The sequence below is a fragment of the Mauremys mutica genome, chromosome 2 (genome assembly GCF_020497125.1).
Source record: "Mauremys mutica isolate MM-2020 ecotype Southern chromosome 2, ASM2049712v1, whole genome shotgun sequence".
Lineage (NCBI taxonomy): Eukaryota > Metazoa > Chordata > Testudines > Geoemydidae > Mauremys > Mauremys mutica.
The window spans coordinates 127,367,360-127,389,938 of NC_059073.1; positions in this window are offsets into that span (position 1 = coordinate 127,367,360).

Below are 22,579 nucleotides of genomic sequence, written 5' to 3' on the forward strand. Positions count from 1 at the left end.
GAAGTCAATGGGAGCTGTGCTTTGAACATATAAAGTATTCAGAAAAATCAAGTCCTAGTCATCTCAAATAAGGCCCCCCCAAATCACTTTTGACCTTAATCTCTGAGACTCCAGTTCTCCATCTGTAAAACAGGGATTTTGTGAAAATAAATTTACTAACATTTATGAAACACTCAGCTACTATGGTTATGAGTGGCACAGAAAATAATATGAGAAAATTAATAATTCTGTCTTCAGTGGAGGGTTAGAATAGTGTGCAGTCAGTAAGGCCTGGGGCCACACATTGAAGAAAGAGAAGAAAACAAAAATATTTAATAGCTGCTCATTAAGTGAGCACCATCCTTCCTGTGCACTGAACATAGAAAAAAAAAAAGAGTATGTGATCATGTAATTAAAGACTATCACAATGCATACATACAAGGACGCCAAATTAAAGTTGCCCAGGTTGAATTTCTGCCCATTTTAAAATCCATTTCAGAACTCTAATTTAACTATGCAATCATGACCATATTATTTATTATCTACACAATATTTCCGTTCACATGGTTAAAAGGACACTGAACATCTAAATCAGTCCCCTGTGCACAGACCTACAAGCTCAGGGCACTCAGATGTCAGTAATCCAACTGTTGATATATAAAGGCAAAGGATTTTCTACAGGCTGAAGTGTCTACTTTTCATCTATCCTGTATGGTCAGGAATGTATTTTTTTCTCCCTCTAGACCAACGATCACCAACTGGTAGATTGTGATTGGTTGATCGTGGAGCTTCTGACAGTCGATCTCAGTTTAGGGTTGCCACCCTCCTGCAGCCAAACTGGGAGACTGGCCACTAATAGTCCGGCAGTGCAAAGGGAATGAGGCAGGCTTCCTGCCTTTCCTCGCCCTGCACCACTCCTGGAAGTGTCCGGCATGTCCATCAGTGGCTCCAGGGGTGGAGGGGCAGGGGGTCTCCGTGTGCTGCCCTTCCCGGCAGGCACTACCCCTGCAGCTCCCATTGGTCAGCAATGGGGAACCACAGCCAATAGGAGATGTGGGGGTGGAGCCTGTCGACAGGGGGCAGCACACAGCGCCACCTGTCCCTACTCCCCCCGGAGCTGCTGCTGGATGCTTCTGGGAGCAGTGTGCGCCCAGGGCAAGCAGGGATCCTGCCTTAGTCCTGATGCACTGCTGCCTGGGAGCCATGGGAGGTAAGCAGTGCCTGGCTAGAGCCTATACCACCAATCCCTCCCACACACCAACCCCCTGCTCCAGCCCAAGACCCCAACACCCAAACTCTCTCCCAGAGCCCAGACCCCAAACCCCCTCCTGCAACCCAACTGTAGCCCTGAGCCCCCACCTGCTCCTCCATCCCCTCCCACACCCTCAACCTCCTCCCAGAGCTCGCATCCTTCACCCCACCCACTGCCTGAGTCCTGAGCCCTATCCTGGAGCCAGCACGCCGGACTCCCTCCTGTACCCCACCCTCTGCCCCAGGCTCAGCCCAGAGCCCTTCCACACACCAAACCCCTCGGGCCCAGCCCAGAGCCTGCCCCTCCCCCCCGTCTGAGCCCAGTGAAAGTGAGTGAGTGTGGGGAAGAGCAAGTGAGGAAGGGAGGAGGGATGGAATGAGTGGGGCAGAGCCTCAGAGAAGGGGCAGGGCAGGGGTATGGCCTTATGGAAGGGGCGGGGCAAGGGGGTTTGGGTTTGTGTGATTACTGTTATTTCTACATTTTCTTTAAGGTAGATCCTGGGTTGCATTTAAATTCAAAAAGTGATCTTGTGCTTAAAAAGGTTGGAGACCACTGCTCTAGGCTTTCTTCTGTCTATTCTCCTCTTCCCCAGCCCTGCACTCTGACCAGTCAACATCAGTTTCTAACTTTCCTCACAGTTGCCACCAAATATTGCTGTCTTTCTATTCATTTCTCACATTCATACTTTATTGTAGGCTGTGTTCATCTGCTCTGGGCACGATTAGTAGAACTGTGTGGGAACAAATTTATTTTTCATGGAAATACTGTGATTTCAAAAAATTGTTTTTTTAATCAGAATAAAAACAAAATTCTAAATTTCCAGTGAAACAAAATTAAAAAAATATATCAATTATTTCATTCCAATTTTGCCAATTTTATAATATAAAATGATAAAACAAAAATTGTTTTTCCAAAATGAAATGTCATGAAAATCTGCACACTCATAGAAAGGTTTGATTTGCATAAACAGCATTTTCTGAACAAAAAAAAAATTAGAAAAATTTCAACCAGCTATAACAAGTAGGTAAATCCTGCTTCAGGGTCACTATTTCAATATAGCTACTTCTTCCTTGCAATATCCTAGTTTTCTGCATTGTGATGAACTCACACACCATTTCTGCAGCAGTGAATACCCTGGTACTACCTTTCTATGACCATTGTAGGTTCTGACAGAGGCTCTCAGGTATAAAAGAGGAAACCTATACAACAGAAGGATCCAAGTGGAACCTTGGCTTTCATGAGTGTGTGACAAGTTGAAAATAATCATGGTCTTTCAAAAGCTGGTTTGAGAAATTTGAATTTAAAAGGTGCAGGGTTTTGGGGTTGGTTTTTTTTTGGCACTCTCTACTTTGGAAGATCGGTAACTGAATTTTTACTTGATTGACATGAATTGACTGCATTGTGAATCAGCCTCCTAAAGATGCTATGTAATGCTATCAGCTTGTTTCTTCTGTCCCTGCTAACCTCATTACCTTAGATACTTCAGACAAGATATGTGCATTCCTGTCTGAGGCATACAAGTCAAAAAGGATCTTGGGGGCGTGTCTGTATCTGTTTCCATTTGCAATAGTCTGAAGGCAGCAGCATCTGTGCAGTGTTTACTGAGTTTAAGTAAATAACCTTTTAAGCCAGTGACAGGCTCTATATAACATGTTAAATTATAGCAACTGTAATACAATGGTTTCTATGGTCAAGGAATTGTCATTACTCTAGCTAAACCCACTGAGAGGTAGACTATGGGAAGATTACAGCATGGTTTTACATTTATACTTCTTGCTCAAAACTACTATTGATCCTCCTTATCTAATTACATATTTCCGATTGCAAACTGAGGCACACACCTATATGTTTATAACTGCATGTATATCTATATCTACCTGCCAATGTATTAAATTTTTCATTCATATTACACACACACACACACACAAAATGTGAAATCATTGCTGAAAAACTTCAGTTTAAAAATATAAACCAGAATTCCCTTGAAGTAATCACTACAGTGTTGCACTGTAGTCTGTCACTGCCAGCAAAATTAGCTGAAAAGAATATGCTGCAGATATTCAGGATTAATTTCAGCAGATACATAATGAAGACTGCAGGTTGAACATACAAAATGTTACCATTAAGTGTTCCATCTCTCTTTCTTCATCTGTTCTTTTTAATTAATTATGGTACCACTAGAAAAGTTACGAGTCTCTGGTTACAGTAATTTTATCAAGTTCATATACATTGTTAAAGCACATCCAGTAACATGTGAAGGAGGTATCTAGTTCCCCTTACTGTCACTCCCTTTTCTTAGTGGAGATTAAGGGAATATCCATTTCAGCTGCTACTGAATATCCTAATATGAGCCCCAATTTACGATCTAGGACCAGATTTTCTAGTCAGTCAGGCTACTTTGTGCTACTCTGCCAATGAAGTCTGGCCCTAAAACTGCTTCAATCATCTTACTGGGGGATAACTCCAGTACAAAGGTAAGCTTCTGGTTTTGTTGATCTCTCAGAGGCCTATACTTGACTCTCTCCCCTCCCACCTCCTCTAATACAGCATAGGAGGACTAACTCCATACAGAACAGATCTGGGGATGGCAAAGGTGAGCTTTAAGCCACCTTTGCACACGTGCGCACACATACACCTCACCTCTGGTCTCTGCAGATCAGCTGCACCCGAGAATGTGGTCTATGCTCTCCACTTTCAACAGAGAAGACAGCGTCATTTGTCACTGGACAATGACTGCATAATAACATAAGGAAATGAACAACTTTCTCCTGTATACTATAACAGGCATGCAAGTGTATGGTAGAGCTAAGTCTAAATTCAAACTTCCTTTTTAACTCCTATCCCTTTCTAGTTACACATATAACCTTATTTTAACAAAACGTCTTTGGGAGTCAGGCTTACAACCAGTCCAAAGATGATTATTTTTAAATTTGAACAAAACTGGTTCAGTCATTTTTGCCTTCTGTGTATGTTTAAACCCACACCCCAAGCAACCTTCTTACCCACTGTATTCCAGCCAGAATTGTTATGCAGAAATAGCTTGCATAACTGTAGTGACTTTGTTTTAACATATTTTGTTTTCTAGATCATATAGGAATAAGACTGGCTTTAAGAAAACTGATTAAATATATTGACATGTATATTCTTTACAAGAGAAAAACGTTAAGCATATTCAGAAGAAACTCCTAGTAGAATTTTCAACCAACCATTCTAATTATTGGAAGCAACCAAGGTTTGGGACAACCTGCCAATCTCACTGAGATCTATAAAATAAGCCAGGTTTGAAGAAAATCTGTTGAAAAGATCTCAGCTTTGACAATGTATTTTCTGCAAGACCTTGAGTAGTACATACAAGTATGTACGTTTGTTGCGCTCTGTAGTGAGAGAGCAAGCAGTAGCTACAGTAAATATAAGCAAGGCTAAGAATTAGACATAGTCCTCTGAAGTGAGTGGTGGCAAGTGTGAAGCTCCTTTTATCTCCGTTTTATTACTCAAAAGTGTGTAGGATAAGAAGTTTGTGGGCAGTGAGAGAAGCCTGAGCCTAAACATGATCATCATTCAAATGAAGAAGTTAGCTACACATTTCTTACTCCTATCTAGAAGCAGGGATAAAACCGACCTTGACAGCCATACAGCAGCCCTTTCATTAATACTGGCTTAAGTTCCCATGCATTCCCTGGAGCAACTCTTTACATTTTACCTTGCCTTACAGATTACATCTACAGTGCATAGGTTCAAGTTTACAGTGTGTCAAAGGAATCTCAGTTATCTCTACCAAAGGTGTGCAGCAGACATTCACGGGGGGAGCAGTGCCAACAACAAAGACTATGAATATGAAGGTTGAACTCCAGGGACCATCGGCTCTTTATGATGAAGCATGTTACTTTCATTCCTCCTGAGTCAGTTGTGGGATAAGATAAGATCCGGATGAATTGCCAAAAATCCACCTGATGGCACAAGGTGAAACAGATCCAACTATTGTACTGCAGAATACACACTCTTTTTTCTAAGGTAAACTGGTTAATTTGAAAGTCTATAAACTAATTATTAAGCTGGGCAACCATACTGACCTGCTGCTTCACATGTGCTTAATTCCTAATGCACGACAGTACTGAATCCTCTTCATAATATTTTATGTCAAGGAGGAAAAACAAAACAAACAAACCTTGGAGTAGGATAGACTCAGACTTTAAGTTCAAAAGAGAACATTGTGATCATCTAAGGTCTGACCTCCTGAACATTGCAGGCCACAGAACCTCATCTACCTACTCCTGTAATAGACTCCTAACCTCTGGCTGAGTTACTGAAGTCCTCAAATCGTGGTTTAAAGACTTCAAGTTACAGAAATTGTACCATATACACTGGTTTAAACTTGCACATGACCCATACCCCAGGCTGCAGAGGAAGGCAACCCCCCCCCACGCATCATCTCTGCCCATCTGACCCAAGGGAAAATTCCTTCCTGACCCCAAATATGGCAATTAGTTAGACCCTGAGCCTGTGGGCAAGGCCAACCAGATAGATACTTAGGACACTAGATGGGGAGAGATCTGAGTTTCTACAAAAGATTCTTTCCCATCTCTGCCCATTGGGGATTTTTGCTACTTGCAGTCACCGATGGGCCACATGCCATTGTAGGCAGTCCCATCATACCAACCCCTCCATAAATGTAGCAAGTTCAGTCTTGAAACCAGTTCGTTTTTTTGCCCCCATTGTTCCCCTTGGAAGGCTGTTCCAGAACTTCACTCCTCCGATGGTTAGAAACTTTTGCCTAATTTTGAGACTAAACTTGTTGGCCAATTTATACCCATTTGCTCTTGTATCCACATTAGTTCTTAAGTTCAAGAACTCCTCTCCCTCCCTGGTGTTTATCCTTCTGATGTATTTAAGAGTTTGACGCAGCTTATTAAAGGCTTAAAACTCCTTGCTAGCCTCTAATACACTTTGATCCTGATTTCCCAATACATTTGGATGGGAAGCAGTCATAGCCAACATTATGTTATATCCTTGGGGCAGCCAGTGTAGGAAGCAATCACTTGAGGCCAGAGAGCAGACAGCTAACCAAAACCTCCATTTTATTTACAGATATACAGAGAGCTCCCTCAGCCAGTTGAAACCGGTTGAGCTAACCCATAATAATCTAACTCAGTTGCCATAGCAACAAAAACCATGACAACCAAATACACAACACATTACACCAACCACTGAAGCAAAGCCAATCACCTTTGCTCCGGAGATACAAAGCAGAGCAGAGAGCAGCCAGACCCGATTTGAACAGGAAGCATTAGGAATCATTTTCAGATTGCAAATTTCATCAACAGTTGAGTGGATGACGTTTCATGCTTTGACAGATTGGCACCCTTTCATGTCTTATCTTTGTACTCACATTGGCTATTCTATTGAGCTGCCAATAGAATGCAAAAGTATGCTATGTTGTACCTATCTTCACTATGGCACGAAGCACAGAAAAATTTGCATGACACAGCAAGGCAGGGGGTTGTAAAGATAACCTTTGCTATTCAATCTAGTAAGATCACCAATTGACATTTTTATTTTGGGTAATAAACCCACCTATGATAGCTTTATAAGCAAGAAAACACTGGTGTATCTAGTACTCTCCTTTGGGCTGGACCACAGTCAGAAGAACTTATGGCCTATTCTTTGACATAACTGGCGTTTATTTCACATTACATGGTTTTGAATGGTTTTTCATGTGTGAAGTGGTCACTGATGTTTACTCAAAGTATGATCTTCACATCATAGATGTACTAGCCAGAAATTGTATGAAATATTCATCCTTGTTATATGACAGAAAATCTAGTGAATGACAATGAACATCAGTTTGCATTTCATGAATCTGGAACTTTAAAAAGGCAAGCTGGATCTTTCAACATACTGAATCCACTAGTGATGATAATTAAGAACAGGCACAGACAAACCTTCTCAGAAGTACAGGTGTGGGTAGAGTCTAAAACCAAAAAGTTATTCCCAGCAGGACAAGTAGTAACTGAGTTAAAAGAGCTAAGTAAGTTTCTGCTTCAGTCCATACCAAGTCAAGACCAGTATCATTCCTAATGGACACACAGAATGGTCTGAATATGGCAAACAAGCCAATTTGTTTTCCCACTAGCTACAAGATCTTCTTTGGATAAGTAAGTTGGAAGTTCAAGAATTGCAGTTGCAATAACAATTGGAAGTATATTTGTATCAGACTCAGATATTCTGGGTAGAGCTGGGTGAATGTTTTTGGACTAATAGTTCACTGAAAAACGCATTTTCTATTAACCCTAAATTATTTGTGAATTTAACCTAAGTTTCATCGGGGGAGTGGGGAGGAGAAAGATAGAGAAAGGTGTTCAGGGCCAGCCTCAGAAATGTATGTGTCTGTTGTGACAAAGTTCCTCCTCTACCTTGGTGGGTTCTGCACTTATTGGCAGATTTGCTCACCTCACAGATTCACCCTGTGGTTGGGAAACAGCCCAGAGACCTTCCCCTCTGGTAGAAGATCACAGTTCAGGTCAATTCCTCCTGTGTCTGATCAGGAGTTGGGAGGAACCCGGGCCTGCCCTATACTCCGGGTTCCAGCCCAGGGCCCTGTGGACTGCAGCTGTCTAGAGTGCCTCCTGGTACAGCTGTGTGACAGCTACAACTCCCTGGGCTACTTCCCCATGGTCTCCTCCCAACACCTTCTTTATCCTCACCACAGGACCTTTCTCCTGGTGTCTGATAATGGTTGCACTCCTCAGTCTTCCAGCAATATGTCTTCTCACTCTCAGCTCCTCGTGCCTCTTGATCCCAGCTCCTCGCATGCATGCCACAAACTAAAGTGAGGTCCTTTTTTAAACTCAGGTGCCCTGATTATCCTGCCTGTCCTAATTGATTCTAGCAGTTTCTTAATTGGTTCCAGGTGTCTTAATTATCCTGCCTGTCTTAATTGGTTCTAGCAGGTTCCTGATTACTCTAGTGCAGCCCCTGCTCTGGTCACTCAGGGAACAGAAAACTACTCATCCAGTGACCAGTATATTTGCCCTCTACCAGACTCCTGTACCCCACTGGTCTGGGTCTGTCACACTGTGTATAAACACACACACAGAAATGGAAAGGATCTCGTTTCCATACATTCACATAAATACCACATACACATAGTGTAAAGGGAGATCATTGTTAGCTCTGAAAAAGAGTGGGAATTATTCAGAAGGTGCAGTGACACACCTATGACTTCTGGGACCATGTAGCAAATCCTGCATTAGCTCTGCAGTCTGCTGAACACTAGTTGTAGCTTTGTTAAAGGGGAGCCACATTTGTGTATATGTGTCACTCTTTGCTAGAACCAACTCTTTATACCAGTGATCATTAACACCTGTTTCATAGAAGTGGCAAGTAGGCAAAACACTCTGTTTATTTAATAATTTTTGCCCATACAAGGGGAAAAAATCTAGTTCAATAGTAGATTGGCTAAAATGAGATTAGATTATAATCTTGCATTTATTGTGTATAATTCAAGATTAATTCCAAAGTACTTTACTGATCCTGCAGCTCAAAAATATAGACACAGAGAGAGAGAGGCGCAAACATGAGATCAATAGAATCACACACACTTTTTTTTCCTTGTTACTCTTGTGCAATCATTCAATCAAAGATGGGGGGGGCGGGAGGGAGGAATCAAATAGTTAATACAGTAGATTTATAGGTTTCAATGGCAGAAGAAACCATATGGACATCTAATCTGACCTCCTGCATAACACAGGCCATATAATTTTTCCAAGTGATTCTTGCATCAAAGCTCAAAGTTCCTGGCTGAGCTAGAACCGCTCTTTTAAAAAATACACCTAAGCTTGATTAAAAGATTTCACATGACAGAGAATCTACCACATGCCAAAGTAAATTGTTCCAAAGGTTTGTTACCCAGAGTGTTAATAATTGTACCTTATCTCTAACGCAAATTTATCTAGATTCAGCTTCAGGTTTCTATGCCTTTCCTAGATTAAAGAGACCTTTACTATCAAAAAATCTGGTCAGTCTGATCAAGGGCCTCTTCATCTCTTTGTTAAGGTAAATAGACTGATCTTCTTTAGTCTCTCATTGAAAACAGGCTTTCCAGATTTCAAACCACTCTTGTAGTTCTTTTCTGTCCCCTTTCCAATTTATCAATATCCTCTTAAAATTGAATACACCAGATCTGCACAGTGTTCCAGTTATGGCCTAATTAATGCCATATACAATTATAGTACGATTTTCTTCCTCCTACTCAATGTTTGCCCATTTATACATCTAAGGATTGTATTTGTTTTTTAGCCACTGCATTGCCCTGGTTCAGTTGGATATTCCACTATGACACTAAGGGACTCTTCCAGAGTCACTGCTTTTAAAATACAGCTCCTCATCCTATAAGTGTGACTAGCAACTACCTGTGACTCTCATGTTGTAAACCTATAAATTAACCCAAGTTCGCCAAAAAGGCACAAACTTTTAGTAAAGCTTTTGACAATAAGCGTCTGAGTTTTGGATTTGTGAAGATACATGACACCATGTGATTTTCCCAATCCAGATCATATTGTAGAACTGACCTGTCTATCATTTACCACGCTACCAATTTTTGTTATTTGTATATTTTACCAGTAATTATTTTATATTTTCTTTCAGATCATTGATAAAGATATTGAATAACAGTGGACCAAGAATAGATCTTTGTGAGACTCTACTAGAAATACCCTCATTAGGTGATGATTACACATGTATAAATACTTATTGAGGCTGACCAATTAGTCTTAAATCTGTTAAATGTGTGATACAGTGACTTTGTATTGTGCTAATTTTTTCATAAGAATGTCATGCAGTCAAATACCTCACTAAAGACAAAGGGCTAGATTCACATCAGGATGTAGATGCCCAGAACCAGTCCCCATAGCTACCTTGGAGCCCTACCAAAACTCGCTCGGCACTTAAAGAATGTTATGTCAACAGGCCAGTTACCTCGTTCAAGCAAAACTCTAACCTCATACAAAAATGACAAACACATTTGTTGGATAAGACCTAGTCTCCATAAAACTATGTGGCATAATTAATTCCAATCAACAATCCTTTATTTTATTTTTACTGCCTTCACATGATTTTTCTCAGTATCAGTGTCAAGCTAATAGTCTATAGTTACCCAGTTCATCCTTAATACTATTTTTAATATTGGCACAAAATTAGCTTTTCTCCCCAGTCCTCTGGAATTTCCCCACTGTTCGTGGATCCTTAGATTCAGATATTGAAACTGAATTTTGATCCCCAAAGACACATTTATACTGTATTCTCTTCCTACAGATTTTGTAATCATGGGTATGGAGCTTGTTCCTCAAAAAGGTCTTAAGAGAATCTTAAGAGGGCAGATATTTGATATGTACAAAATTATTTTTTCAAAATAATATTTACTGTCCTATGCTATTACTGCCAGTACCTACAGGTCACTAATCTAGTATACTCTTTCTGAGTATCTCAGCTGATGATTGAATACTGCAAAAAGTGTTCATGTACATTCATTTGAATTTCAAACACTTTCAATTTGAATAGGTTTGTGACTCATTTGATTTGCTTTTCACCAAGATTCCTGTAAGTGGGAATTGGTTCATATAGAGAGGTTTTCCTTTTATAAATCCCCATATTCTCATGTTAACAATGATATTTTTGCATACATTTTTCAAATAAATTAGTCACAATTTACAATTAGTTACGGTCCTCTTAAAAAAGTTTCACTCATCTAAACCAGAAGGAACCAATTTTCAGAGGAGATCTCTCCCACACCAAATCAAACCACCCAGAGACACGCTGTGGGATGATCAGCTTGTCACTAATACAGCCAGCAGAGGCTGAAGGACATCATCACTGCCATCAGGAACAATTGCTAGATAAGGGGATCATCATAAGGTAGGAACAAATGCCAGAGGTGTTGTGCCAGGGTTAGGGGATGGCTAGATTAATGAATCTGAGCTGGGATGGGAAGATAGCCATCATTTTCTGGAGTTAGAAATATTTTATACAAGGAATGCCACATGTATCACTGTATGAGTTAACAACAAAGAGTCCTGTGGCACCTTATAGACTAACAGATGTATTGGAGCATGAGCTTTCATGGGTGAATACCCACTTCGTCAGACGCATGTAGTGGAAATTTCCAGAGGCAGGTATAAATATGCAGGCCAGAATCAGTCTGGAGATAACGAGGTTAGTTCAATCAGGGAGGATGAGGCCCTCTTCTAGCAGTTGAGGTGTGAAAACCAAGGGAGGAGAAACTGCTTTTGTAGTTGGCTAGCCATTCACAGTCTTTGTTTAATCCTGAGCTGAAGGTGTCAAATTTGCAAACGAACTGAAGCTCAGTTTCTCTTTGAAGTCTGGTCCTGAAGCTTTTTGCTGTAGGATGGCTACCTTTAAATCTGCTATTGTGTCCAGGGAGGTTGAAGTGTTCTCCTACAGGTTTTTGTATATTGCCATTCCTAATATCTGACTTGTGTCCATTTATCCTTTTATGTAGGGACTGTCCAGTTTGGCCAATGTACATATCAGAGGGGCATTGCTGGCACATGATGGCATATATAACATGGGTGGACGTGCAGGTGAATGAACCGGTGATGTTGTAGCTGATCTAGTTATGTCCTGTGATGGTGTTGCTGGTGTAGATATGTGGACAGAGTTGGCATCGATGCCAACTGATTCTGGCCTGCATATTTATACCTGCCTCTGGAAATTTCTGTTACATGCGTCTGACAAAGTGGGTATTCACCCACAAAAGTTTATGCTCCAATACATCTGTTAGTCTATAAGGTGCCACATGACTCTTTGTTGCTTTTTTACAGATCCAGACTAACACGGCTACCCCTCTAATATTTGAATGAGTTAGGAAATTTTGGTAGCAAATCACGGCACAAAAAAATTCTTCCACACTCAATTTGGAAAGATCTGTATAGTTCTCGGGGTTATATGAGCCATACAGGAAGTAATGCATGCAAACAGAGAAGAGAAAGTGGCCTTGAGCAAAAATTCTCTTCATAGACATGTGCTAGTTACCTGAGTGCTTTAGTCATCCTTCTTAGGAAATTGTGTTAGTCTAATACAGATCCTCTAAGTAATAATAAACAGAAAGCTCTCCTGGACATATAGACTTGTGGCACTTTTGGGTAGCTGAAGACATTTGATACCCAAGGACAACAATGCTCTCTCTGTATTCTCATTCTCAAACAACTGCTAGTTCCCTCTGAATTATATGATCATTCTAGCTATTTCTGAGTAATGAAAAAAGAACTAATAAAATACAAGCCACTTTCAGAAAGATCCAAAAAGATATTTATTTATGGTGTGGTAAAAGAATTAGGAATCCGAGAACATAAACTCAAAAGTTGAAAGGTCCTGTTAAGTTCTCTTCTTTAGTCCAAACATACTTTGGACTATTTATTTTATCTGAGTGAAGAAGAGTAACCATTACCCTGCAGCAGCTACACTAAACATTGATGATAACTGCGGTTAGATGAACAGCAAACTAGACTGGTGGGCTATGTGTAGCAACCCACCAACTTGTTCTTTTCTTAAAAATAACCAGTAATTGTTACTATTTATTATTTGTATTGTGGTAGTGACTGCAGGGGAAAAACCAAGATAAGGAAGTCATTGTTTTAGAAGCTGTGCACACACATAGCAGGAGACAATCCCTGCCCCAAAGAATTTACAATCTAATAGACAATATAGATTTAAAGGGTGGAGAAAAGGAAGTATTCAAATTGTTATTCTCATTTTTGCACCGAGAATGCTGAATAATGCATATGATATATATTATGTAAAAGCTACTGCAACACAAATACTACTTCTACTACTACATGAAGGAAAATAACTTACAAAATGAAAAATTCTAATCTTATTCCTAAAAAAAAAAAAAAACCCAACCATTTATGCTACCAGCAAACAAGCAAGAGCAGAATGGTTGTATACTTAAAACAACACTAATGAAGCACTAATAAGGTGTTTTTAATTTTCATTCCATTTCAAGTTAAAATATAAAAGTTAGGTAGCAAAGCGTTCTGAGTTACAATATACACTGTCCTATTGCACTGATGAACTGCAATTATGCCATGGTCCTGTTTCCATTTTAGGAAGGTGAAGCTATGGGAATACAGTAGTTGGAAATGATAGCCCTTATGTGACTGTACACTGTCTAATACTTCCCTGTCTTCAGCTGACTGACTCTAGAATGATCACATTATGTAGGTCAGGGAAATATGCCACGGATGATTAAGTAATGAAATGATCGTCGTCATGGAGTACAATGTATCCAGATCCATAACTAATAAATCCAAACAAGGAAATAAAGAAATGTTTATTTGTGTATTAAGGTGCATGAATAATGGTATCTTTGGGGAATGTGGACTGTTTGCATGATTTATTTCTGATCATCAATAGCCTAAATGTACATTTTATTTAATTGGATGGGAATACTGGTTAATGGACTATCCATAGTTAAAATGCCCTCTATAACATCATCAGCCTGGATTTTGGATGCCATAGAATTATCATAGCCACTCACAATTATTAGCTTAATGTTCTTTCTATCTGTAACTCCCTCTCTTTTGAAAGACACAGTCTTCTCTACAATGCAAGGCTACATTTCATTTGTTAATAGAGATGAAAAATGACTCTCAAACAAAGCCTGGTTGTATCATTTCTTGTATAAAACCTCAAATACTTGTCTTTTCTAACTTGTTTTTTCAGACTTTAAAAAGCTACTATAGTATCTGGAAATCACTGAACAATATGAGTGGTTTCCCTCATAGGATTTCAGTGTTTCTCTTGATACCTATATATTATCATGTTTTGACAACAAAAGGAAAACAGCCATAAAAAAAAGAAACAACTAGGGGGAATTCCTGATACACCATTGTGTTTAAAGTAAGTCAAAATGAATTAAGAGATTTGTCTGTTTATAAAGAAGTTGCATAAATTCAAAGGTAGGTCACTATGCAGGAATCCCAGGGCAGATCTTCACATTGCAAGCCTGAAGCCAATGAAGCTATGACAATTTACACCAGCTGAAGTTCTGCCTTACCACTATTAGTCCCCATGGTGAATTCTCTCCAGAAATAAATTACACAGCAAGCGATAATCTCTGTTTAGCTCAGTATGTACTGTAATCATTGTAGTAGGGTTTTTTCCCTGGTTTGTTAGTTTGTCCCAGATTCCCACCAGCCTTCCTGGGGTTTAGAAAACCCCATCCTCTTCCCGATTAGGCCCCAAAATCTAGTTCTTTTCCGCAACCTTTGGAAATGCATGCATTTTTCTCACAATGACAACACAGATCTATCCCAATATTTTTAACAACAACAACTATGACAAGTAATGATAATAGGGGATAGAGTTACAATACAATTATGTAATTGTTTTCATTAGTTATGCAAGTGACTTGATAGTTTCTATTGTTGACAGCATATATTTCAATTTCAAGTGATGATAATAATTTGGAGACATGCAGGGAATTCAAGTGATGTAGAGGAAATGGTTTTAAGAAGATGGATGGAAACGTACTATGTATATTCTGCAGGAGCTAATGCTAATGATGCAGTAGGTAGTGCTTTTCCCTGGTGTCCTTGCCAGTTTCCAACTTGAACAACTATATTCTTACACGCTACCATCCCTCCACAGCTATAACTAAATGTAGGAGTTGTCCTAAGCTTTTGCATAGTATTGTTATGTGCCTATAAACCAGTGGTGGACAACCTGCAGCCTGCGGGCCACACGCGGCCCATCAGGTTAAGCCACTGACAGGCCACCAGACTGTTTGTTTACATTTGCATGGCTGCCCACAGCTCCCAGTGGCCAGGAACGGCAAACAGCGGCCACTGGGAGCTGTGGGCGGCCGTGCAAATGTAAACAAATGATCTTGCGGTCCACCAGAGGCTTACCCTGACAGGCCGCATGTGGCCTGCAGGCCTCAGGTTGCCCACCACTGCTATAAACTGTTTTATTCCAGAGATGGCTGTATTTCAATGACTGACCAACTTTGCAGAACAGTTTAAATTTGTTAAAATCTTTGCATTCTTTCAAAGAAAAGACGCTATACACATGAAGTTACCTACCTCACCCATATGTGGAAGCCCAGAGAAGACCATGAGAATTTCCAAACCCTTTGACTCCCTTGCACAGAATTCTGCTGAGTTATGCTTGTAATTTTGATCCAATCTGCAAAGGAACTTAAGGAATATGGACGTCAATAAAATGGCTGTTTTCGCCATGCTCTCTGAAGCGTGCTAGGTGGTGGAAAGAGATAACAGTTAGCAGGAGGAACCTTTAAAAATAACAAATACAGAATAATGGAAAGCAGTTCAAAAAACGAAAAATGATTTTTTTTTAATTAAAAAACAATGAATTGCATGAAATGTAACTAAATTTATCTTTTAAAATTAAATTTCTGATCAGAGAGAAAACCATTAGTATAATGAAATATTTTTTTCCAGAATATTTTATTATAAAAGGAATCTTAATATTATGAGTCACTATATTAATTATGATAGGAGCAGATACAAAGTTTCAAAATAAAGAGATAAGAACTCATTATATGAAGATTCACCCCATTATTTTTTTGTAATTATTAGAAAAATGTATCACATTGCCTGCCTGCAAATTGAGGCTTCTAATGAAATGCTCTGCTCAGCCTTTGATTTCATGGACACAAATAGCAGAAGCAACACTGCACAACCCTTTCCACCCAAACAATAAAATATCCAGAAAAATGTCTAATCATAATAGCAGCATCCTAAACATTCTGAACAATTTAGAGATAATTGAAAGAAAAATATTGAAAAAACCTGGAAGCTTTGCTATTCTAATGAACGTATTGAAAATTCAGTGTCTGAGCCTATGATCCTTTCTCACCTAGGTAGTCACACTGACTCATGCAAGTAAAGACTATTTTTGTTAGTGTTTATGGGATCAGATCCTTAAGCAGTGATTATATATTAGATAGTATGATAATAATTATAAATTCTGTGCACTGATGTTCAATCATTGTGCTCTTTGTAATATTTGCTGATCCTTAGTACACAAATTATTTCTTTTGTGACATATTCAAGAAATGTGTTAAGTTTCCTACTTAACTATTTTATTTAGCTATTTAAAGTGAAGTGCTCTTTATGTGGAGATAAGGAGCTGTATGTTGGGAAGGGGCACAAGGGAATTGGGAATGTGGAATTAGAGCCTGGAGGAGATGAAGCTACTGAATTGTGGAGGGAGAAGGGGGAGTCTAGGAAACAATAAGTGATAACCCAGCCCCACTGAAGACAATGGGAGTTTTGCCATTTACTTCAACACCCATAAATTCAACTTAAAAAAATGTAACTAATAGGATATTTCCAGTAGAGATAAGGAGGTGTTAGTACCATTATACAAGGCACTGGTGAGACCTCATCAGTTCTGGTCTCCCATGTTTAAGAAGAATGAATTCAAACTGGAACAGGTACAGAGAAGGGCTACGAGGATGATCCCAGGAGTGGAAAACCTGTCTTATGAGAGAAGACTCAAAGAGCTTGGCTTGTTTAGCCTAACCAAAAAAAAGAAGGCTCAGGGGAGATATGATTGCTCTCTATAAATATATCAGAGGGATAAATACCATGGAGGGAGAGGAATTATTTAAGTTCATTACCAATGTGGACACAAGAATAAATGGATATGAACTGGCCATCAGGAAGTTTAGACTTGAAATTAGATGACGGTTTCTAACCATCAGATGACTGAAGTTCTGGAACAGCCTTCCAAGGGGAGCAGTAGGGGCAAAAGACATATCTGGCTTCAAGACTAAGTTGATAAGTTTATGGAGGGGATGATATAATGGGATAGCCTAATTTTGGCAATTAATTGGTCTTTGACTATTAGCGGTAAATATGCCCAATGGCCAGTGATGGGATGTTAGATGGGGTGGGATCTGAGTTACTACAGAGAATTCTTTCCTGGGTGTCTGGCTGATGAGTCTTGCTCACATGCTCAGGGTTTTGCTGTCACCATATTTGGGGTCAGGAAGGCCCTGGGGGGTTTTCGCCTTCCTCTGCAGCGTGGGGCCTGGGTCACTTGCTGAAAGATTCTCCGCACCTTGAAGTCTTTAAACCATGATTTGAGGACTTCAGTGGCTCAGACATAGGTTTTAAACAGGAGTGGGTGGGTGAGATTCTGTGGCCTGCGTTGTGCAGGAGGTCAGGCTAGATTATCATAATGGTCCCTTCTGACCTTAACGTCTATGATTCTGTGATACATGTCCTATTCATCCTGACCAGTTTGCATGTACATTGTGTCACTTTCCCCTACACTTTGTTCATGTTTAACAATAAACTCTTTGGGTATTGAACGGTTTCTTCCTTTGTGTTTGGAAAGCATCCTGCACCAGGCGGGTGTAACCTAAATCGAAATAATTAATATCATTTGAAGTGTTCCTTCCCCCACCCCCTACGTGGACATTGGTCCACCGGGAACTGTACTAAGACCATTAAAATAATTTCAGATGGTGTGACACTTCCCTCGGGTATCCAGTGATGTGAGGCACATCATTGTCACCTGCTCTTAGTGTGAGGAAGTCTTGTCTGTACCTGCTGTGTGTCAGATCCCCAATTTCAACAGCCTCTGGCAACACAAACACTGCCTTCCAGGACCCCACAGGCCCAGTTTTCTCTTTAAAGGTTAACAGGGAATGTTCAGCCCCTGATCCACTAGACACCTCACATAATTCCTAGAGCCTCTACTCCCAAAGGAACAGTATATCCCAGCTTACCAGTTATACCTTAAAGCACAGTTCTCTTTACCACAGAGAACTTTGACACATTTATAGTGAAAACAAGAAGTTTATATAACAAACAGAGATTTAGGTGATAGCAAGTAGAAATATTGGAAACACATGGCTATATATAAAATAAAGTCAGAACATGCATTTTAGAACCTAGACTGATTTTATTAAACAAGAGGGTGTCTAGTTAAGGCTAGCTCACCACACAGTCTCTCTAGAGTTTTTAAAGGCTGGCTGTTCTCCTTTTTTCATGACACAAAACATACTGTCAGTTTACTGCCTAGATGAAGGTCCAGAATGGATTCCTGTATGTATTGTTAGAGTCCAAAAAAAAACCCATTGTCTTCACATGCAAACACGACTCCCTCCTGCTGGTTTATTTTTTCTATACATTATCTCAAAGATTGCACAATCCCTTCAATAGCATTGGGCTCAGGCTGTAAATGGTTGTCTATTGTGAACCATACAATACTTAATTTACATGTAACCAGACAGATAAAAATATCTTGCCCAAAATAAAACATGCTTATCTTTTGGTGACCCCTTCCAAGTTACAGACATTAATAATATAAAATTTTCAGTATTGATACAGAAACACACACATATCTATACATTCATTGCACCGAGAATATGAGGACTAGTGTGACCCAGCAGAGGCCTTGCATGACACTCTTTGGTGAACTAGAATGTAGATACTAGACCCTAGGGTCACTGTAACCCTTAAGCACCCCTGTGCCCTCTTCCTACTCGCACTAAGGAGGTCCTGGGTTACAGATAGGGCATTTAACAAACATGCAAGTGGTCACAATTTTCAACCACCACCAGATCAGGATCAGTTTGAACTAGTTCTCCAGAATGACAATGTATATATCAGTCTGCACAAACACACCAAAAAAAGTGGACAAGTCTTCACATGGGGTCAAGTAAATAGTGCAAGAAGAGCTGCCAAGGAAAGAACAAAGAGTCTGGAGCTCAGAAACAAAAGGTCTAGATTAGCCCAGGGAAATGACAACAACACTAAAGTAATTCTGAGGAGTTTAGAGAGATGCTTGCAGTGATGAGGATGGAAGTAAAACTAAATGAAGATCATTATGTTGCAGAGACACCACTGACTAGCTTAGCTCAGTAAAGAATGACTGAAGAACTGTTGGGATTTGTCAGCTATTCTTCTTAATATAAAAAAGTCCATACACTCTTCAGAGTTTTTTAAAAAAATTGTTTTTTATATAGAAACAAAAAATGAAATGAACGAAGAGGTAAAAAACTTACTGCATACATCATGGGATCTCCAGTAGAATTATGGAATCATGAAATTGGACAACTTTGTCAAAGCTGCAGGTTCAGACAATACTACATAGACATAACATGTTAGGGTAGAGATAAAAACAACAAAATAGAAGATAAGCATGAAGAGAGAGGAGAGAAGGAGGAGACTGGGAGGGTGGAGGAGGGAAAAAGAAGGAGGAGGTAAATGGACTAGAGGTGTTCTCAACTTTATCTAAAGTACCTAGAAATGGGCTCCAAATTCTGTTACTGTCTGGCAAGTATGGAGGGAATGCACAGCATACATTCCAGGCAACTATAAAGGTGCTGCTGCAAAAGTAACTCAGCCTTACCTTTCAGTGTCCTTCTCTTCAGATCATGCCCCCTGGGTTTTTTGTTCTTTATAGACATGAGGAGTGTCTTTGATGCATATGCTCTCTTCCCCTCAGTACAGCCTTAAGAAAAAACTGTTGTGATGGGGGTAAGATGGCTACAGTAAAGTATTGAGGAACAGGTATTTTAGCCCCAGACTAAACAAATCCCTCGTACCATGGTAACAAATGGCAGTTGCTCCAGGTTAATCAAGACACCTGGGGCCAATTAAGATCCTTCTAGAAGGCAGCGGAGATAGCTACATTGATTGAGACACCTGAAGCCAATCAAGGGCTGGCTGGAACTAGTTAAAAGCCTCCCAGTTAGTCAGTGAGGTGCATGTGTGAGGAGCTGGGAGCAAGAGGTGCAAGGAGCTGAGAGGGAGAGGGAGAGGGAGGACTGAGGAGTACAAGTGTTATGAGACACCAGGAGGAAGGTCCTGTGGTGAGGATAAAGAAGGTGTTTGGAGGAGGCCATGGGGAAGTAGCCCAGGGAGTTGTAGCTGTCATGCAGCTGTTACAGGAGGCACTATAGACAGCTGCAATCCACAGGGCCCTGGGCTGGAACCCAGAGTAGAGGGCGGGCCTGGGTTCCCCCCATCCTCCCATCTCCTGATCAGACACAGGAGGAGTTGACTCAGACTGTGGGTTCCACCAGAGGGGAAGATCACTGAGGAGAGCAAATCTGCCAATAAGTGCAGGACCCACCAAGGTAGAGGAGGAACTTTGTCACATTGTTTCAAAGTTATCTCCAGAAACTCTCCTCCTTTCCAATGAGATAAGCCCAGTGTTCCTGCACATGCATGCAAGTGTATAAAGTAATACTTAAAAATCCTATCATCTAATCTAGTTATCTGAAATATTACAATAAAAGTATCTCTGGTCCAGATTTTATTATTCCCAGAGAGAGTAGAGTTGGTGTGAACAGGAATAAATTAAAAGCTTATTGACTGACAAAGGATAATTCATTAGCAAATAGTTAAGGGCATTAAACAAGACGGAGTGGAGGATTGAACTACGTAGTCCACTTATCCTGTACCCACAGTGATCTTTCCTGTCTGAGCCCTCCCATCCAGGAAAAAAAGAGAGGACAAGAATGTTCAACAATTTTGTAAGCCTGCCAAGACTCATTTGTTTCAGGGTCACTCTCTGCAGCTTGATAATAATTTATTATTAAATCTTCAACCAGTATAATGAGCTGCAAAAAAGACAGCAAGGGACAATTTAAAGTCTTCTTCAGTTTGCTTGAAGTATAACAAGTTGTATGAGGTGTATTTCAAGTGGCCTTGACTTCAACTTTTAATTTTTCGTTTTTTCTAAAATACATAGCTTTTTCTTATAAGATCCATACAATTTTTCTTGCATTGAAACACAAACACACACACAAAGTTAGCAATCAGTCCTAGATTCCCTCCCATTTGATGCCTGGCAGAGGTGGAAGTAAGAGCCCAGAGCCCTTTAAATCCCGCTCACAACTTTGGCAGCTCGGCTGGGGCTGGGATTTAAAGGGCTCGGAGCTCCCCGCAGCCACAGGAGCCCCAAGCCCTTTAAATCCCAGCTGGTGCTGCGGTGGGGATTTAAAGGGCCTGGAGTTCCGCGGGCCCTTTAATTTGCCCGTGAGCCCCAGAGGTTCCCAACCACCTCTGCAGCTGGGAGCCCTGGGTTGATTTAAAGGCCCTGGGGCTCCCAGCCACAGCCGGTGCCCCAGGGCCTTTAAATCTTGAGAGGCCTCGCCTCTTCCAGTTGTGGCTATGCCTTTCCGGATGAGGCCATGCCCCTCTCAGGACTCTGGCAGTAGTGGTAAGTCCTGTAAATTACTTTCACCCCTGATGCCTGGCATAAAAGATGGGATTTTTTAAAGCATTTAAGCTATTTAGAAGCACAAGTCTCAATGAAAGCCTATGGGAATTATGCTCCTAACTGAAATTTTTGAAAATTTCAACCAAAAATCCCTAACTAAGAAGGACAGACAATATCAAAGTGAAAGCAAATCAACCGATACAGAATTCGCCCTTTGGCTACGAAAAGCTTTCATACTTAAATGGGGAAACATTTCAGAGCTAAGGAAAAATGACACACCTGTTGGGTAGAGCCGGATAAGAAATATCCTGCAAGAATTTCCAAGATTGCAAAGTCAAAAATCTTGATTTTTTTTTCTGAACTGAAACAAACAAAAAACCAAAATAACCCAACAGAGTGAGTTAATCAATTTTTTTTCCCAATAATTTTGCAATGTTTCGTTTCAAATTATTTTTTTAAACTACAATGAATTAACAGATTTCTAAATAAAAAGTCTTTTCAACTTAGAAAATAAAACCCTTAGTTGAGAAAATTTGAAAATGCGACATTGATCATTTCTAAACTCCTCACTTCCCCCCACCCCCTCCAAAAAATATAGTTTCCAAAACCAGGACATTCTTGAAACCTGCCCTTTCCTGTGAACAATTTTGATTTCAACAAATCAGCATTTTCTAACCAAACAACAACAACAAATTAAATACACCTTGTCACTGAAAAATTCCTGACAAGCTCTACCCAACAGGTATGCCTCTTTTTCCTTGGCTCAGAATTTTCCCCCCACATAAGTATGTGCACCCCCCTCTCTGCCACCCTCACCCTCTGGAAGAGCCCCCATACAACCCACCTCTTTGCAGCCCCCCTGTGCCTCCTGCACTTCGTGAACATCTGGGCCCCTGGAGGGAACTTGGCTGTAGGAAGGTGCGGGCTGGACATCAGAGTGGGGGCACAAGGTGGAAGTTTCTCCTAGGGTGCAAAATATCCTTGCACCGGCCCTGAAGCAGTAGATGGTTATTATTGAGGCCCTGGGTTCATTAAAGTGAAAAGACTGCTCATGTGCTTAAATTTAAGACATTTGAGCACTTAAGCATGTGTTCTGCTGTATCAAAGCCTTAGAACACACAAAGT